Genomic DNA, 20,790 nt, shown 5'->3' with positions numbered 1-20,790 from the left:
TTCGTGGGTGTTGACTTGTAATGTACTAAGCTCAACAAGGGTGATTTATGGATTGAATTTTGTAGACTCCCAATGGTTGTTGGACCCTACCATAAGTTTATTAGTTGCCCTCCCTCATTAGTTTTTTTCCTCTAGAATTTGTTGCAAACCTCTCTGGCAATCTAGGGTTCTCTAGGTTTTACTTTTATTTAGCCTTCTCATTTCCAATCCCTTGGGTTTATGGGCATTGTGGGAGAAAAATCTATCATGGCCATTGTTTATCCGGTGCAGTATGCCCCATCAACGAATTATCAAGCCCAAGCCCAAGATGTCGCAACCATTTTACACTTCGCTACTCCCCCTAAAATTCAAGAGTAAATTAGTTGGCTTGAAGCATTGACCACCAGTGAATGACAAGCTTACTCTGATTCAGAAACTCAAGCTAAGGTAGCCAATTGGATTCTTGACCCGAGACATACCAGGTGAAGACCAAGTTAATACCTAAACTATCTCACCCTTCATTGGCAGATGAAGACACTCCTAAGCAGGGTCCTTAAGGAGAATCATGAAGATCACAATGATATAATATCTTCTATTAATGAAATCAAGCAGGTGCACATTAACAACGCTCATGTCTTGCTAGTTTGGATGCTCGGATTGATCACCTTGAAATCCATTTACAATTTGTGAACTGAAACCCCTTGCACCAGCTGGAAAAATCACTCAAGACCCCGCCCTAGTTACTTCCTATAGTCCAGTCTATGGTAATTGTCGCAAGTTTATTAGTGTTAGTTATTATCATTTTGTATTATCTAAACTCTTGTCCATGATCAACAGATTTGGTTTCCCTTGAGGCAGATTGGGTATAGACATAGTATAAACAATGATATTTTTGTTGTTGTATGAAGAGATTTTGAGGCAATAAAATTTAAATTTACAAAAGAAATTGCTCTTAAGGGTTAGCTCAATTGGTCAAAGTCTCATTGCCAAAATCACCTTGCCATTGGAAGGTCAAAAGTTCAATACTCCTTGATCTCTTCAGGGTTAGGCTCATATTAGTTTTGTCGGGGGTGTGGTCACTTCATGTAGACCTACCCTTCAGGAAAAAAAATCACAAAATAATAATAATAATAATATAATGTGTTTAAAGTTTTTGGGATAGTTCACTTGATAAAGTATGTAAACATGTTATGTAAAATATTATGAGATAATATAATAATAATAATATAATGTGTTTAAAGTTTTTTGGATACTTCACTTGATAAAGTATATAAACATGTTATGTAAAATATTATGAGATATAATAATAATAATAATAATATAATGTGTTTAAAGTTTTCTAGATAGTTCACTTGATAAAGTATGTAAACATGTTATGTAAAATATTATAAGGTCTTTGATTCCATTTCTGGATTAACCTATGTCCACCACCTTAAAAGTAGGTATGGTGCACTTAGTGATTATAGTGATAGATTGTCACACTTGTCACACTTGCTAATTCCACTAATCACAAATAAAAAATAAATAACAATATAATTATGCACTACATATATAGCTAAATTAATTATGTAGATATATTTTATATATAAGAAGACTTTTATATGTATCAAATTAATTTTTAAATTAATAGAAGTATTTAGTTCTATTTCTTTTATTTGTATATTAATTTGGCATACAATGATATTAAATAATCTGCTCCTTTTTGTATTGAGAAGGTATATATAGAAATATAACTATTTTTCTTTTACATTTTCAAAAGATTTTTGGCAAGTTATTTGAGGATTTCACAAAAACTTCATAGATCATCTCAATATCTCTAATTATGAGGATCTTCCTTTACAAAAACATAAATACAATTCTTTAATAATAACAATAATTTATTCCTTTAAGAGCACACTAATGTAATATGTGATCCAACTACAAAACTACAAGATTTGAAACTCAACAATATCATATTACTAACAATTAATTAAGCTTGCTATATTTTTTTCTCTTTGACGGTGATTTAGGACTAGGCTTAAATACAAGGCCTCTCCTCATATTTCCAAAATCATAACACAATGCCCAAAACAAACAAAGTCAATCCCTCAAAACAGAGTGGTGTGGTGGGTCAAGTTAAACATAAATGGCATTATAACTAGTAAATAGATTGGTAGGTCACATTAGGCCAATTAAGTTGTAATCAACAATTTACCTTATTTTATATTAATGTAAATATTTAATCGTAAAAAATAATAAGAAATTATATATATATATATATATATATATATATATATATTATATTTAATTCAAATTTATCCATTTTTATTAGTTTAGTTTTAAAGTTCTAAGTATTAAAATATTTTTCTATATTTTCTAATCTTTCTTCTTCTTTTTGAGTTCGAATTGCATTTATGAGTTTAGTTTGAGTTGCTTGCAATTGCATTTATGAGTTTAGTTGGAATTGGTTGGAATTGCATTTATGAATGGTTAAATATAATAATATCAATGTTTAAAGAGATTTTTGGGGCATTTAATCCATTTATGTATATAAAAATATAATTTAAATCACAAAATTGTGATCAAGCCAAAAATTGTATCATCAAATTCTAATAAAAAAATCTCCAGAAAATTTAAGAATATGAAATTAAAAAAAAATTGCTCTTCCTTAAACTAACAAACCCTATGCATCAATCATTGAAAATTAAAATTACTGTTATTTATCAAGACTAGAATTTTTGGAATTTTTAATTTATTATTAATACCATGGAATTTTTGGAATTTTTAATTTAAAAGCTATGAGACCAAAACAAAACACCGTGCTTTGAAGATTTAACTCGTGGAAACATACTTCATATGTTTTGGAATATCTGGACAGTGGTTATTCAACTGCAATTGAAATTGTTTTTTGTAAAAGGCAATTAAGTGGGGAAACTCGACATGAATGTATCCGTCAAATTAAGATTTTACTTTATGTTTTTCACAAATATTTTAATAATATGTTTGGCATGATCTATGAGGTGTATAACACTTCAAAAATATGATTCGCCTGTAAATTTATACGTTGTGAATTTAAAATTTAAAAAATATATATAATTTAAAATCCACAACAACAAATGTGAGATGTATTTTATAATTAAATATTTAAAAATCAGGTGTTTTATAATTTAGATGTGAGATGTATTTTATAATTAAATATTTAAAAATCAGGTGTTTTATAATTTAGTAGTGGGTTGATGTTAATGTAAATGTTTAATATTTAACAAATTTAATTTAATGTCAATATCGGTTTTAATTGTACCAAGAATTGCTCTACGATCCATTATAGAGTAGATGCCAAGTGTAAATGTTCAACATTTAATATTTAAAAAATTTAATCCAATGTCAATGTCAACCCTAATTAATAGAAAATAAAATTTAAAAACTCTACAGACTAGTATGGGAGAGATCCAGTATAGAGTAGATGTCAAGTGTAAATGTTCAACATTTAATATTTAACAAATTTAATCCAATGTCAATGTCACCCTAATTAATAGAAAATAAAACAGTAACGATGTAATTTTTAACATTTTGACTTCGTCAAATTACTTAAAAAAACAAGATAAAATTAAATAAAATTAAAAAATGAATGATTATAATTATTAATAAAAAAAGTTTTATTCCATATAATCACATAAAAATAAAATAATAAAACAAGAAATAATAATATAAAAATAAAATGAATAAAAAAGTAAAATTATTTAACTAAAATTAAATAGTCAATTTACTCTCATGAAACTTTTTGACTCATAGTTTTCACAACCCATCCTTTTTTCCCATGGTATTCTTCTCTAATCTAGCTTATAAAATAATTAAATAAAAATATTTAATTAAATAAAATAGTCAATTTACTAATGTAAACATTTTGACCCACCGATTTTCACAGCCCATGGTCTTTTCCTATTGTATGTAGTCTATTTAAAAGCATAAAATTCAAATGAATTTTCTACATTTAAAAATGACCAATTGTCAATATGTTTTGCAAAATTGAATCTTTTTGTGTGAGAGTTATATATAGACACGGAAAATTGCAAAGTGATTGAGGGATTAGAACCTTGAGCTGTAAATCTTACAGATGGCTATTATTAGTAAAGATAAGTCTTCCCCTACACAACATCAAAGTTTTCAAAACAAATTATGGAATCACATTTTAATGATTTTGATTCATGTATTTGTAGTTCTTATGTCTAAAAATATATGCTTTATTTTTATATAGTTATCTATTATCTATTAATATATTTTAATTTTTATATACAAATTATATTAGATAAACATATATGGGATGGATATTACCAGCGGAGATCCATCTTAACCCGGAATCTATCAAGGGCAGAGAGGGATCAAATCTTTCGAGGAGCAAACCTTTCTTGAAGTTTTGCACTAAAAAAAGAGGTTTGCACCTCAAGAGATTTGATCCCTCTTGGTGTTTGATAGGGCAGAGAGGGATCAAATCTTTCGAGGAGCAAACTTTTCTTGAAGTTTTGCACTAAAAAAAGAGGTTGCACCTCAAGAGATTTGATCCCTCTTAACGTTTGATAGATCTGAGGTTAAAATGAATTTGGGTTGCTAATATCCATCCCATATATATGTTTATCTACTATAAATTTTATATAAAATTAAAATATATTAATAAGAAATTTAATGTGAATTAAATATTATTGAGCAGAGAGGCTCATCCTACAACCCAGTGTGAGGGGATGTGTAAGTTTGTTCCTCTGTTCCCCTTTAAAATAAAAATAAAAATTATGTTTTAAATAGACAAATTAAGTAGGCTATAATAAAAGAAAATGAATATGTTGTAAAGTAATTAGAAATAAAAAAAAAAGTGAGTAAGAATATTTCAACAAGAAACTAAAATAAAGTTGAATATCTATGTTAACTAATTTATGCGGATATCAACTCCATATATATCTATATATAGAAGGAAATTTTATAAAGTAAAATATTTTAATGTTGTATATAAAAAAATATTCAATGTGGGTTATCAATAAAATATTTTAATACGAAATAATATTCACCTATACTTAAAATATATATTAATAATAAAAAACCATTTTAATTTGCGTGATAAAATGTCTCGATGTACATGTTATGTAAAATATTTTAATGTCAATTACCTATCATTTTAAAAAAGAAGTTTTTATAGTTAAAACGTTTATTTGGTCCTATATATACTCTATTTACCATTCACAAATACAATTTAAACAATGAAAAATAACACATTGAAGAAATTCCATCCCTCTGGGCTCATGTTAGATTTGTACGTAGATGGATCTATGCTGGTTTTTTATAAATGTGTATATGTTTTTTTATTAATATGTATATACAAGAATATAGCTTCTTCGTGGTAGTTCAATTGGTGATGGTTATGAAAATGAAATAGTATGTTTACGCTATAAGGCGTTTCCCTCTGGGAAGAACTCCCCTAATTGTCACTATGTATCGTTTGGCACCGTCGATGTTGTGTTAGACGATTGAAATGTTATCCATCGTCAGATGAGTTGGTTAGGGTATGTTAATTGTCGCATTTCCCAGTTAGTCAATCTGCCCTCGGATGAGTTTTGGTTGGATAGAAGAGAAGCACGTTTAAATCGACTTGGAAGAGGTTTTTACATGTCATAGTCTTGGGCTCTCCATGATGCAGTTATTCGATCGCATGACACGGTTGGCCGTCTCTTGCCTTTAGGGTATGCTTGTTGTATGCTTTCCTTTAGGGTATGCCTGGTCGTCTTCCAAGATATGGAATAGAATAGCTTAGACGAGGGAATACCTTCGAATTAAACATTGGAGAGTATATGGGTGGCACAAGAACCACCATGAGATCGTATGTGGTTAGGGTGTGATCCAATGATCCAATTTCCCCCTAAGAGTTCTGCATATTAGGGTTTCACTGGAGTATTTCAAATTTCTAATTTGATTCAAGACCTACTATTTCTCACCAGATCGATTGGCACATCAAAACAATGACAACCGACTTATCGACTTTGTTTTCATTTTTTTTCGAGGTAAATTTCAACCTCTTATGGGTGCTTTCTCACCATACTCTTGGTGCGCCTAATTACAGGTGGGAACAACGGTCGCACTGCACAAACTCTTACAAATATATAGATATAATCCTTCCTGCTAAGTTCTTGATCTCTTGTATTTGCTTGTTATTGATAGTAACCCCTAAACCACTCGTTATTGACAGTAACCCCTGAACCACTTTTGACTGACCTTGTTATCCCATTCCCTTGTAGGTGTGAGAGATTTGTGCGCTCGGCTATAAAGAGAAAGGACTTCATATCAGTACCTTTTTTTATTTAAAAGAAAACTTGACTCTGAATCCACAAGTTTTCATACATTTTCTCCTTCCAATGGATACCAGATTGCGACCTTGGTTGTGAAACCTTACTCGATTAGAGATGTTTCCAGTTGCAATTTAATTTGGCCTTTTATCCTTAAAAAATACTATCGAGTTTTATTTTTAAGCGAACTAAAATTCTAGGAAATCTCCAGGCCATTGAAAGATTGCTTCTTAGTAATAACTACAATACAGGACCCTTCCTGCCATCAATCTCAAGCTGCAAGAATTTGAGAGTTGCTGACTTGAGTTCAAACAAATTGTCTGGGACATTCCCGCTTACAATTTTCTCGGGCGCGTCTGCTCTCGAAGAGCTTAGGCTCCTAAATAACCTCGTAATAGGGCAAATCCTTATTACATTAGTGCAATGCACCACACTGAAAACCATAAACCTGAGTCTCAATTTTTTGAAAGGACAGATTCCCCCCGAACTCAGTCGTCTGAAGAATCTGAAACATTTGATGTTGTGGTTCAATGGGTTGGAGGGAAATATCCCTCATGAGTTCGGTGGGTGTAGCCAACTCAAGAATCTGATCCTCAATAACAATTTTCTAACAGGGGAGATACTAGAAAAACTTGCATATCAAAGCAATTTAGAAGGGATTTCTTTGACAAGAAACAAGATCACTGGAAGTATTCTCGTGTTGAGTAGTCTGGTCATTCTGCAGCTCGCGAAGAAGGTAGTGTAGACCCATGGCAACCCCTATGCATATATCAAGCCTCTTCTTCCATGATGTAGGAGGAAGATCTTATCCATACAAATGGCTCCTAAGAGGTCCATTGGCCATGTATTCATAAACCAAAATCCTCTAACAATTCTCCTCTCAATAGCCAATAAGAGAAACCAGAGGATAGTGGCAAAGCTTAGACACACCGAGAATTCGTGTAAAGGCATAGGTGGGATATTCCAATTCGTTGGAATAAGGGCATAACTTCTTCAACAAGTTTCCATATTAAAGAGTTTTGATTTCACGAGTATGTATTCTGGTGGTGCTCTGAAAGAGTGGACTCATTATGAGAGTCTAGAGTACTTGATCTCTGCTACAACAAGCTCATAGGAAATATTCCTTTTGAATTCGGCAACATGACTGCGTTGCAAATATTTTATCTCCTCTTTTTGTTCCTCTTCAAAGAATTTTATATAATTATAAGAGTTGAATTTAATTTTGATAATAGAGGAAATGGAATTCCAAGAATTTAGTACAATAATTTCGGTTCAACCAGAAAGTTTTGATTCAACTAACACAATTATAGATCTTGAATATGTCTAACTAAAGGTAAAGGCAGGTAGCAGAAGGAAGGTTATGATTTGATTCCAAAATGAATACTAGTTGGATGTATGTTATGTGTGGGAGAGAAGAAGACAATGCAGTAGAAGCACACAGAAGCATTCACAGTTTGGCACACACATTGTTGAAAATAATAGTGTGGCAATGAGATTGGAATCAAATGGAGAGAAAAGGGAGGATACCTACCAAAAACCCTCGTTAAGTAAGTAATATGTAAATCTTTTCTTTCGCACCCTTTTCTTTTTCTCTTTGATAAGAGTTAGCCATAGTAGGGTCATTCTTCAACTTTCTTCAGTTTTACCTTAGTGTGAAGGGATAAGAAAACACTCAATTAACTTTGAACTCGATGGAATAAACAGATTCAAATTCCAATTCAAGCCAAGAAAGAGGCTATCATAATAGAACTGATTAGTATATACTGAAAGAAAGAGGAAAATCATAGACCGAAATCAATCAAACTACTTCCTTTCTCGTCCTTGTCAAAGACTTGTGCTTAAGGTCGAGGGAAGGAAATGAAGTGAAATATGACATATACATTGAAGTATAGTTCATTTAGTGTGGTACTCACAATATCACAGAAATGCATCCGAATGAAGTATTTGTAGTCTAGATCCACAGTAAAGCACCAGGAAATATTGAAATTTTGGTTTGTTACATTGGTTGTAGCTTGTGTTTTCATATATACATGTTTCAAGCATTGTTAATTTCATCTCACCATGTTGTGATCATTGTTTCATATCTTGAAGGCATTAAGAAATATGGAATTGTACGAAACCACTTTTTTTTTAACAATCCAATAAAGATAGATGATCTTTAAAATAGCAACCATACACTTTGTGAAGAAAGAAGCACCCCAACCATAATGTATAATTTGATAAAAGAATCTTAATCTCAAGCCAAGGGCAACTTCTAATAATTGAAAAATTACAAAGTGTTCCAGTACACAAGAAATGCCACTAAATAGTACATAGTTGTAAGATATAATTTCAAACCTAAAAAATAAGGACATAAATCTAGGAAAATTAATCCATATGGTACTTACCTTGGATGGCACTAAGCTAGGAAGCAAGTTTTTTTAAAAATAAACTAAAGATTTAGTCTTAGGAGTGAAGACCAATGAAGCATTAAGATTTTCTGAAGGTGATCACTAATCTGTGTCACTATAGCCAGCTCACATAATTTGGTGGATGAATCCCCACACACAAAAATTTTGTGATCACCTTCCATTAGGATTAAATAATTGTGAAAATATTTTACTTTCAGTTGTAGCTTCTGAACCTTCTCCACTTACGGCAACACTACCCCTCTCAATATTACTATCACCAAAATTCTCTTCATGAGAAAAATGTAAGGGAATCTCTAAAAGGAGATTAGCATTGCTTTCATTTGGATAATCCAGCATGGCAGTTTCCTAAAGTTGAAGGGCATATTCTAAGTTCCACAACACATCACCCATAGTGGGTATGTCAATACCCTAGTCATCCAAACACTTTTCAAACGTCTCCCCAAACTCTCTCAAGGAGTTAGGGTTGACTGTATTTACAAGATGATGATTAATAATTTGTCCAAGCATGTTTCTCCTTTGCCAATGCATTTCCCACTATGTTATATTGACTTTCTCTCTGGGAAGAGAAGGATTGATGGTTGGCCTTCCACATAGCACCTTCATTAGCACTACTCCAAAGGAGTAGACATCAGATTTTTTTTCTCAATTGTTTCCCCTTGAAGTACTCGGGGTCAATATATCCAAAGCTACCTTTGACTGCAGTACTCACATGGGTTTCATTTAGAGCAGGTCCAGTCTTTAAAAGATCAAATTCTGCCATCTTGGCCACAAAATTCTCATCCAACAAAATGTTCATGGTCTTCACATCACGATGAATGATTCCCTTCTTTGCTCCTATGTGACGGTAGTGCATACCCCTGGCAACCCCTATGCATATATCAAGCCTTTGCTTCCATGACGTAGGAGGAAGATCTGATCCATACAAATAGCTCCGAAGAGGTCCATTGGCCATGTATTCATAAACCAAAATCATCTCATAATTCTCCTCGCAATAGCCAATAAGAGAAACCAGAGGACGGTGGCAAACCTTAGACAACATTTCAATTTCAGTCCGAAATTCTACCATGCCTTGTTCAGAACTTCGTTTTCCATATTACATCCACTTTGGTACCATCTTCAAGCATCCCCTTCAATACTTTACCAAACCCACCTACACCTAGAATCAAACTATCATCAAAGATTTTGGTAGCTTCTATTATCTCCGCAAATGTGAAGTGTCGACCTAGATTTGAAGGTCTGAAAGAAGCATGACTCCCAGCAGATACCTTGCTTTCCTTGCTTCCTATAGTTTCAGAATGTCCTCCATATAGTGGAAGAGGCAACCAAGTTATAGTAAAAAGTTTTGTATGAGATCTATGAGTTTTGTAATTTTATAAATTTTTTCCTTCGAAGCAATGGTCTGCGCTTCTAACTTGGACATTTTTGTAGAAGATAATACGCAAGGCTTGATAAAATGAAAACTTCTAAAGTAAATGTTTGTCCATCATTTTAATATGGCATATCCTTCTGATGGGAATTTGTTAATGTACTACTAAGTTAATTGCAAATTTGTAGTTATGATGAATCTGGAGTTATGAGAATTTATGATGAGGAGAAATTGAAATGAAACTTGTGCTCCGAAGATGTCTCTTGATTTCATTTAGTGAACTGTAGATTTCAGATTTTGGACTAGCAAAGTGGCTACCGAAGCCATGGACACACTTGATATTAACAGCTATTACTGAAGACATGTTTGGGTGAGTAGTTCTACTTCTTCTTGAGGATTTGCTAGGAACATTCATACACTTGATATTTGTTTCATAAGGATGCCTTCACTTTTCTTCATAGTGGACCGGGAATATTCATGTTTGTTACATTTATATTCCAGCTATCTTGCCCCGGAGTATGTCATGCATGGGATTGTTGATGATAAAACAAATATTTTCGCATTTGGTGTACTTATGATGGAGCTAACTATTGGTCGCCTTCCAATTGACTCTTCTCAACAAATCTTAGTGATGTGGGTATGTGATTCCTACTTATTGGTGATAGATTGTTTGTATTTGTGTGAGTAGCATGGTTGTGTAATTCTCTATTTATATGGGCTTCCAGCTTTGCCTTGGTTAGCATTTCTTCCAACATAATAAAATACTCAACTGTGGTTTTTTGCATAACGTATGGAATCAATGAAGGCAAAGCCTCCACTTGAATGTAGAAGCATCGAGAAGCTGGTTGACCCTTGCTTGGGCAATGCATACAATGCCCATCAGTTGGATGTGATGGCCTCCATCGTTGCATCATGTGTGCAACATATTTCCATCCTCAGGCCTTCCATGAAACAAGTAAGTTGTTAAAATGAGAATTTGTAAGCCCATTACTGATCCAAAGTTAGTGCCTTCGTGATTTTCTCGAAACTCTAATGCAACTACAAGTATATAGTACTGACTGAAAATTACCACAGTTCCTCGTTTACTAAATACATATCAAATCTACCTCTGTGTTTTATTTTTGGAAATTGCAATGTATGTTGAATGAGGTTTTTCAGCTTCTAAATGGGGAAGGACATAACATAGAAAGCTCATAATCCTCGATAGTGTCGCTTATGCACACACCATATCTACAGGAATCGTTGAACACATGAGAATACATCTCCTCGACACACTATTTGACAGACCTCAACCGTCACAAGGAGGTTGCTTTGCAATTCTGAAACTCACACTACTACTTTTGCAATTCAGTTCAGACTATCATACCACAATTTTTTAATATCTCCTTCCGTCGGAATCAGAGAGACTACATCTGACATGACATTTATATAAGTAGGAGGAGGTCACTTCGATTGAAATCAATGTACCACAATGTTTGTACATGTTCATTTTCAATCATGTTGTTCTTCGTTACCCGAATTTGTTGTGCAACAAACATGTGAATCGACAATAAGAAAAACAATTCAGTTTCAACCCCGATACCTTGTACATCTCTGGAGACATTTTTCTTTCCAAATTCCTCCCACACAAGGGTAGGAAAATCCAATATGCTTGCTCTCTTTCAACTTTTGTTGCACGGGGTTTTATAAATTTCTCATTAGTAATGTAATGATTGTATATGTTGTGTTTTAATTTTTCCAAGTTTATGGTTTTTTTAAGTATTTTTTTAAAGTCAATGTTGATCAAAAAGAGGATTGATTAGAATAATAAGTTTAAGGTGTGCAATGTGTAATGTGGATAATCCAAGTGAGTTTTTGAAAGTGTTGAATCTATTTATACATTTAAAATTATTTTTTATAAATAATGAAAAATCACAATTTCATCTAAATATTATTCAATTCTAAATAGACAAAAAAAATAAACACCATTGTAATCTTTGGGTTTTTTTGGTATCTTTTTTAGTCAATGTTGATAAAAAAGGGGATTGGTTAGAACAAAAAAATTAAGTTGTGCAATGTGGATAATCCAAGTGAGTTTTTGAAGGTATTGAATCCATATATATATTCAAAATTATATTTGTATATTCAAAATTATATTTTATAAATAATGAAGAATGACAATTTCATCTAAATATTATTCAATTCTACTTTAAAAAAAATAATGATACCAATCTTATATCTTCCCTGTAAAGTTTGGTATATACAAAAAGTGTTATATCTTCCCTATAGAGTTTTGTATACAAAGTGCATTACCTTAATAAAATATAACTTGGAAACTTTGAATCTGAATGCAATAAGGTATCTTATTATATTTACAGCTCAAATGAACAAGACTCTCACTATATACCAATGTATTTAGGGATCTTAGCTCGTATATTAAGTAGTTAAAAATGGATTGCTAGGAACCAATATAGATCTATCTTAAGCAAAGATCTAACATGAGCTGAGAGGGATCAAATTTCCCTCATGTGCCCTCCTCCCATTCAATTTCTTTCAAAATGACGATTTTCCCGCTAATGAAGAATGCTTTTCTTCAATGTTGGTTTATTGGATTGTATGAATAATCAATGTCTTCGACCATGTAGAGGGTTTTTCACCATGTAAACTCTTGCAATGACCTATTTCAATTGTCAATATAAATCGATGATATAAACAAGACGTTATAATACAAATTAGAATTTTGGCCACCACGAGATGTATACCCTGAACAGTTGAGGGGGCAATTAAAAATATTAAAATAGTTTTGTTGCTATTGTCAATGTAATTCAAAATGCTTCATTACAATTTCAGAGATGATGTTCTCAGAGGAAACATTAGATATATTGAACATCATCAACTACACTGCAGTAGAGTTTCCCATCAAAGTTGTAGATTTTACACCAAAAGTTATGAATATTGGGAGCTGGTGTCTAGCTCATTTTCATCTAATACGTGGTGATGTCTGAAATTTGTGAGTTTTTCATGCAAATTTAGATTTGGAAAGATCACCATCATATTGTTAGCTATCATATTTTTCATGAATTAATGTTATTTTATTTATCTTATCTAATGTCATCTACTACTTGAACTTTTTCAAAATCTATCAATATTTGCTATTGGAACTTGAAACACCATATTTGAAGATTAAGAGGCAATCTATGTTGGAAAGGTAAGTGATTTTTCTTTATCTTCTACCTTGGAATGGCATTTTGTTTACTAATTTTTATTTTCAATGATGTTTTATATGGTAGGATTCTTCTCGAATTTATGTCTTACGACGTTTCCTTTGTAACATTTGGTGCAATTGCTAGTTTATGTTTCAAAGAGGTTACATGTTCAACTCCTTCAAGTTTACTTGTAGGTTGTGATTGGGGCTGGTGTGGTTCAGTTGCAGGTTATAGTGGTCAATGTTGGAATTGACCTTGTGCCATGCTAGCACAAGATCGACCCAGTCTTAATATATATAATTTTTTATTAAGTTATTAAAGGTATATTATTTTTTAATGCAAAATTTGAATAAATATTTATAGAACAAGAGATTTAATTCCTCTAGATATTTGATAAATATAGAATTAAGATTTGATAATTTTAGGATAAAGATAAATCTAAGCCAGTTTAAAACATATTCATATACGTAATCATTCTTTAAATTTTACTTTTAAATCAAAATTTTAGAACAAGATATACATATTTATATCCTTACATATTGATATCATTGTTTTAAAAAGGGTTTGTACTCTTTTTTTCTTTTAAATAAACTTGTATTTTATTTAACTTTTCAAAATAAACATGTTTTTAATTTAATGTTATATACAATAAAACATCACGGGGGAGACAGGAGTGGGAGGATTTTTTTTGGCCCTGACGGAAAAATTGTTTCTCAGTTTGCTTGGGGCCTCATTCTAGCAACAAATAACCATGTAAAGTATCTAACATTATGGAAAGGATTGGAGATAGTTAACGATCACAAAATTACCAGACTTTTAGTCTTCGAAGACTCCATGTTAGTCATTTGACAATTAACCAAGGTTAAGAAGAAATTTGGTTTCGAGTCCACTCCCCTTACTCAAAGAATTCTCGCCTCCACCTTTTTGTTTCATTACTTGGAATTCTTCCATGCGTTCAAGCATTTGAATTTCGAGGCTAGTGTTTTGGCAAAAAAAGGTGTCACCCTAGGTCAAGGAAGAATAGAGTTGGATCACAGGTTTGGCATTTCCCCAGTCCCTTAGTTATGTTGGGTTTGCTACAATGTATCCAGGCTAATTGGGGAGTCGACCCCCTCATCATTCTCCACTCGCCATGTATGTTTGGAATCCCCAAGTGTAATGATTCCTCATTTGAATGGAAAATCAAAGATCAATTGCGCTCATACGGGAAGTGGTCGACTCTCTTCTCCCTTTAGGATTGGAAGGGCCTCGTTTTCTGACGCCCCCTACTTTTCTGTCCATGTTACTGCATGGCTCATCCTCGATGTCTTAATGCAATCACTAAGTGGAAAATATCCTCATAGGTTATCCTCTTCAAATGTCTTGTCTATTTATATTGCTCTTAGTGGGATCTATTGTGGATCTCCTCTGCCTCGGTGATCAGTGTATTGCAAAGGGATGTGGAGTTAATTTAGTTTCCCTAGGAAATATGTCTAACGTTAATTTTTTGTCTTGATGAGGTTTTGGAGATGCCTCTATAATTTATGGTGTAGCCCGACTCGTGGCATGGTCTCGGCTCTGGTTACATACTTAACCTCTTGGCCTCATATATTTCTCAATCGCTTCATTCAGGTATTGACATGGGGAGAGTTGTCAACAGAGTGTTAAAGAATTTGGAGTGGGGTCCCTTCTCAAAGATGGAAAATAATCCTGCTTCTCCGGAGAACGTCAATGCACGCATGGTGCTCAATAAGATTTTGGACGCTTCTCAAACGCTGCTAACTTTTATTAAGAAATTGGAAGACATGGTTGAAAGGTAACAATTCTCCTTTTAGCTCTTTTTGGAGGCAAAATTTCTTTGTCATCACTTTAATATGGAGAATTCTCTTGAAACATTGTGGGAGGAGCTCCATTCCCTCAGTGTGTGCATGTATGAGTTGGAATTCATCAGTGATGTCAACAAGCGGGTAGGGGTTGGGAGATCCTAGTTCCAGAGGTGTTGTGGAAAGAAAGAGAATTTGTCACTCTAGGGGGGCTGATACTGTTGGTCAGGGTCATTATTGAGGATCATGGTCTGAGAAGTTTGGTGTTGTCTTGTAGGACGTGCTTTGATGTAATACAAGTCTCTGTTTCTCTATGACATTATGCAAATTTTGTTATATTCTCGGGTATTTTTGTAGAGTTTACAATGGCCATATCTTTAAATTAAGAAAGCTTTATGACCTCAGTGCTAATAAGCATTTTATCTGGTCTAACAAAGCTAGAAATTTTGTATCTAAATATTTATGTAAAGATTTTGATCCTAGTTCCAGCGTTATTAATATAGATACTCTTACTCTCTCCTTTTAATATAATAGTAAAAAATCTCCCTTATACTAAGTTGTAAAAAAAATTACAAAATAATTAAAATAAATTTATATTAATATTTTTTATATAAAAAAAAAATATTATTAATATATATTTAATCACCTAAATGATAGTTCCCCTAAATAATGTTGCACTTGTCCCATCAAATATTCTTGTGCCTATTTCTCGTCAATTTCCCATATATAGGAATTACTTGGGTGTAAAGATTGCCCCTACCTTTTGGTTATCATTTGTCTCTAATTCTACTCCATGTGGTTGTACCAAATTAGATAATCATATTTTTCCAAAGAAAAGGAAATTTTTGATATATATAATTTAAATATTCTAGTTATTCCTTAATATATAATTGGTATATATTCCAACTACGTTTCCATATAATTTTGGTCGGTATTTAAGAAAGTTCTTTTTTCCACGTGTTTAAAAAGTAAGTTGACAAACTGCACATGGATAATATAAAAAAATCGATGTATAGCTTTCGTTTGAAGCATGGGATAGCATTAAAATTCCAACAGGATGATAAAAGTGAAAGAACAAATCTTTTTAAAGTTATTAAAATGTTGGTTTTTATGCGGAAGATTTTATATCATGATATTAATATATATGAGTTGTAAATTGAGTTTAATTTGTTATATATATATATATATATTAATTATAGTTTTAGTTTGGTTAATTGTGAGGAGTTTAGTTTTTCATAATGAGATGTTAAGTTTTTATTGAGTATAGTGGAGTAACAATTTTGATAAAGTTAAGTTAAGTTGAAATTTAGTTTATTTTGGGTGTTATTTTTAAAATAAGGAGAAATGTGGGTTTTTTGGATATATATTTCATGGAAAAAAAAAAGTAATTTAAAAAATAAAAATTAGAAAAATTGAATAATGTTATAAAAAAAAGAGTGCATTGATGGTATGAGCCAAGTGGATATTGATGGTCACACATTTCTTCCACTAACTTAGAATGAATCTCAATCTAGGTACTTCTTCTATAATTTTGTAGGTCCTAAACTTCTAGCATATTTTTCAAGCATTTTCCACGTGTTCTTAGTGGGTGACACAATTGTACCATCTTTGATCAAGAGGCCTCCTAAACACATAGAGCATGAAATAAGATTTCAAATGGTCCAAGAAACACCCTAAATGGAGTCTACATGTGAAAGTTGTAGCCCATGGAAATTGGAATATCAACTTGGCCCTTAGAGGTGTACAATTCTTTTTGCCAACTCATCTCCTCGGTTTAGGGTTTTGGATCTTTAGGATTTTTACCTCTTATGATATCTCTGTTTAGTGCTTCTTATGAATGAGCATAGCTGGCACATCTCTCTTTAAAGATAAACTATCGTCATTCTGGCCAAATTGTATTGTTTTGCATTTGCAGTGTTTTTCTATTTCATATATTAATAGATTTTGGGTTTCATTGTATTATTGTGCTCTCTACAAAAACTATTATAACCCCAAGGGGGCCTATATTGGGTTAAATGTGTATGTTATTACCCAAGGGAGGGCATATATGGGGTTAAATGTAAATGTGTATGTAATAGGGTCATTTTAATAATGAAGGGGCCACATGTGCATTCTGTGGATAGATATATAGAGATCATACAGTCATTATGGAGGAATGGGATTTAGAGGCATGAATATATTTTGGATATTTGGAGAAGTTTCTCCAATTATCTGTATTGGAGTTGTGCTATATGCTCACATTGATGTGCATGGTGTGTACTTCTGATTTTTATGTCTTTGGATCATAACATTTGGTATTGGATCAGGGTTTCACTACTTCAAACAGGTCACCTTGAAATTTCCGTTATAAGTTTTTTCTAAGAGGATTTGAATTGTGAAAGCTTGAACATATTAAGGATAAACCTCCAATAATATCTAGTTCAAAATTCAAATCTTGTTTCGCTATAATATTGGAGATATGCTCTAAGGAATTTAGGGTTCATGAATGCTCCTAAAATCATTTTCAAATTGGTTAGTTTGGCATATTCATTATAACTTATTTTCTAGGAGGTTTCTGATAGTGAAACTCGAATAATATTTAGAAGAAATATTAAAGATATTTTTATTCAAATTTCAAACCTTGGTTCACTATAATTGTTTATATATATTCTTTAAGAAAGTTAGGATTCTTGAATACTCTTAAAATCAGTTTCAACTATGTCAATTTCACATTTTCGTTGTAAGTTTTTCTTATTTCATACCGTGAAAATTGGATAGTATTTAGGGATATATCCAAGAAAATCAAGTTCACATTTTATATCTTGTTTTGTTATAATTTTATAAATATGCTCTAAGAAAGTTAGGGTTCCTGAATTCTCCTGAATTCAATTTCAAACGGGCTAGTTTGGCATTTTCATTGCTTTCTTCTAAGACATTTTATACGGTGAAAATTGGACATATTAAGGCGAAACCTTTGGGAACATCTGATTCAATTTTCAATGGTTTTTTCTCTACAATTTCAGAGATATACTCTCTGGAAGTTATGATTTGTGAAAGATCCTAAAAATCAGTTTCAAACATGTCAACTTGGTATTTTTGCTATAACTTATTTTCTAGGATTTTTCAAGGTTGTGAAATCTTCATGGATCTTAGGAGACATAAAAAATCACCTCAAGCAATAATTTCATAATTAAATTTTAACAATTGGACACATGGCATGCTATACAAGTTTTCTCATAAGAAGAGGCCAAAACTCAGCAACTCTTGGGAAAGTTACTATAAGTTTATATTAACACTTCATATTTTGATCAAACCTGTAGAATTGTAGAGAAGAAATATGAGAGTAGTACATGCCAAAATTCCATACTCATAAGGGGAAAATTTTCATAGATACACCAGAATTAAGGTAAGCCGGAAAGACAAATTCCAGAATGATGTTTTGAAAGGTATGCTAACTTAATGCTACCACAAATTTTGATCGGGATATCTGATTGAAGTGGTCCAAAAGTCATTGGAAAGAGAAAACATAGAATAATATATGTCAAAAATGATGATAATTATTTTAGATCATTATTATTAATATATTGAAGTTGTAATATAATATTTGGGTTAGACCTCAATAAGAAACAATGGCAATACCTGAATTTAGTGGAAATGAAGATAAAGATGCAATCAATCCCACAGAGTCACTGAGGTCGGTAAAGAAATATGTTATTTATCCTTTATTGACAAGCCATTATTTTATTGGTGAAGCTCATGAGTGGTGGAGTTTTGACATAGATATTAAATGGGACATTTAATGTGAATCATTTGAAAAACCATTTTTCAATAAATGGATAAAGGATACAAAAATGGAGGCATTGTATAAAATTCAAGATAAATTAAAAGCTAAAGAAGAGATCAAGAAGAAAGGTGATGAGATATCTAAGATACAAAACCTTATTGAAGCACTCATTAAGGAGATTGAACAATTAAAACAGGGAAAGAGTAGCAAGGGGAATTGGAAAAAGGATGACTCAAGGGAAGAATTGAAAAATAAAGATGAAGAAATATATAGACTATGAAACCACAATAAGAAACTACTAAATGATGTTAAGATATTGAAGGAAGAAAAGAAAAATTATCAAAGTCAAGAAGAGACAAGGATCATAGATGAAGAGACTACCAAAAGGCTTGAAGAGGAAATTGTAATAAGATTTAAGAATCCCTAGACATGGATGTGGTAAAATCATAAATGCATTATAGAATTGAAAAAGGACATCATAATTTGATAAATGGGATCACATTACAACTTCAAAAAGAGAAAATAGTCAAGATTCAAGAAGGTATCCAGAATATACTTGAAGAAGTTGAACCCCATCTATTGGATGTGCATTCTAAATATGATGGTATAATTTGCAAGGCTAGAGAAGTCAAAGGGCAAGCAAAGATTATAGAGGGATAGAGGATACCATTATCTCAAAAAAGAAGATATACAAAAAAATTGTTATGCAAAGTGAAGGAAAACCATCAAATGTGAAACCATATCGACATTCCCATTACCATGAAATATTTCAATTTAAGAGAAGGAAGGTCCCGGAGGGGCTTGCGCTTCCTAGTGCAAGGAGAATAGCTCCAGCAAGTCTTTAGGGGTTTGTGGAGTCACTATCGTTCCAGCCTTAAGAAACTAGCCGGTAGTCAAGAGCTTTCTCTCCTGATAGGTCAATAGCTCCTCTATCCCGGTGGGTCTAGTCCTCTCCCTCATGGTCGAGCCTGCTTGCGCATCCTTAGGAAGATGAAAAGATCAATATTAACATTATCAAGGAAGAAAAGAATATTTTTTCAACATTATCAAGAAAGAAGATGGACTACTCATCAATATTTGTGGAACAAGGCATCACCAAATCACTATTCAATGAGATGTTGTATTTTTTTTGTTTAAATATCGTCTCTTTATTACTACAATAGAGTGTTACATGAGATATTACACTATACAATTGGTCTTCCCATTGGCAAACCAGACCAATAGTACAGATAGAGTGTCTTAAGATTGCAAGCATCCCTTTTCAACTGTTTAGACGACAAAAACAAGACATAATCCATGATTGCATACAAAGACATGAGAGCATAATCATAAGGGCTTTGCTTGATAACGTAATTGGGACTAATCTCAGACAAAAAGGAGCTACCTATGAAAGTTAAGATAACAACAACAATAAAATATTGACAAATACCTCTAAGTGTTGCGTAGAAAGCCACTGGTGAGGGGAGCCCCTATTGGGTGAGCTTGGCCATAATGAGAGCCAATGGAAAATGTCGACCTTTAATGGAATCGCACCTCCCCCGTGCTACCAGTTAACCCAGAGGTATATCCATGATAATTAACAACCACCAAACATGAAGTATCATGATTAGTGCATTCCATCCACTAAGCATGCCTCGAATTCCATCCACTGAGCATGCCACAAAGAACCAATATGGAATGTTGTAGAAGTATTATCATCGATTGAAAGCCACCATCGATCCACCCAATCAACACCTCTCCCAAAGCAATGAAGCATGATCTAGGATATCCATGCGCGCAATAAGGAGAACACTCAAAAGGAGCCATGAATTTCAAGAAACATTGGAAACATGCTTGTACTTACCATAATTAACTGTGTCGAGCTCACCATATTCAGATTCCAATTCCAGAAGTGACAGAGCCCCCGTCAGGGACAATAATTTTCAATAGGCCCAGGAGGAAGACATGTAATTATCTCCATGCATAGAGCTAATCTTACC

At 32.6% G+C, this 20,790-nt stretch overlaps 2 pseudogenes; both read right to left on the bottom strand.

Moving 5' to 3' along the window:
• LOC149249081 (receptor-like protein kinase THESEUS 1 pseudogene) overlaps positions 1–9,031 on the bottom strand; it is a 33,449-nt pseudogene extending 24,418 nt beyond the window's left edge.
• A 292-nt stretch (positions 9,032–9,323) lies between these two features.
• Positions 9,324–9,761, bottom strand: LOC149249080 (receptor-like protein kinase THESEUS 1 pseudogene; annotated as a pseudogene).
• Positions 9,762–20,790: the final 11,029 nt, after the last annotated feature.

This window comes from Pinus tabuliformis, chromosome 7 (genome assembly GCF_031772625.1).
Source record: "Pinus tabuliformis cultivar Carrire ecotype Pingquan chromosome 7, CPIR1, whole genome shotgun sequence".
Classification (NCBI taxonomy): Eukaryota; Viridiplantae; Streptophyta; class Pinopsida; order Pinales; family Pinaceae; genus Pinus; species Pinus tabuliformis.
The sequence above is the reverse complement of the archived record's forward strand: the minus strand, read 5'-3'. Positions and strand labels throughout refer to the sequence as shown.